Here is a 602-nt window from a genome sequence, read left to right as displayed (position 1 = left end):
AGTGAGTTAGGTTGAGATAACCTAAGTCTCATTTCGATCTTCGGATCCTTATGAGTCCGTCAGTCTGCATGCCTTTGAGTGAGTTAGGTTGAGATAAACTAAGTCTCATTTCGATATTCGGATCCTTATGAGTCCGGTAGTCTGTCTGCATTTGAGTGAGTTAGGTTGAGATAACCTAAGTCTCATTTCGATCTTCGGATCCTTATGAGTCCGGCAGTCTGTCTGCATTTGAGTGAGTTAGGTTGAGATAACCTAAGTCTCATTTCGATCTTCGGATCCTTATGAGTCCGGCAGTCTGTCTGCATTTGAGTGAGGTAGGTTGAGATAACCTAAGTCTCATTTCGATCTTCGGATCCTTATGAGTCCGGCAGTCTGCCTGCCTTTGAGTGAGTTAGGTTGAGATAACCTAAGTCTCATTTCGATCTTCGGATCCTTATGAGTCCGGCAGTCTGCCAGCCTTTGAGTGAGTTAGGTTGAGATAACCTAAGTCTCATTTCTATCTTCGGATCCTTATGTGTCCTGCAGTCTGTCTGCCTTTGAGTGAGTTAGGTTGAGATAACCTAAGTCTCATTTCAATTTTCGGATCCTTATGAGTCCGGCAG

The sequence above is a fragment of the Ipomoea triloba genome, chromosome 16 (assembly GCF_003576645.1).
Source record: "Ipomoea triloba cultivar NCNSP0323 chromosome 16, ASM357664v1".
NCBI classification, from domain to species: Eukaryota; Viridiplantae; Streptophyta; class Magnoliopsida; order Solanales; family Convolvulaceae; genus Ipomoea; species Ipomoea triloba.
The sequence above is the reverse complement of the archived record's forward strand: the minus strand, read 5'-3'. Positions refer to the sequence as shown.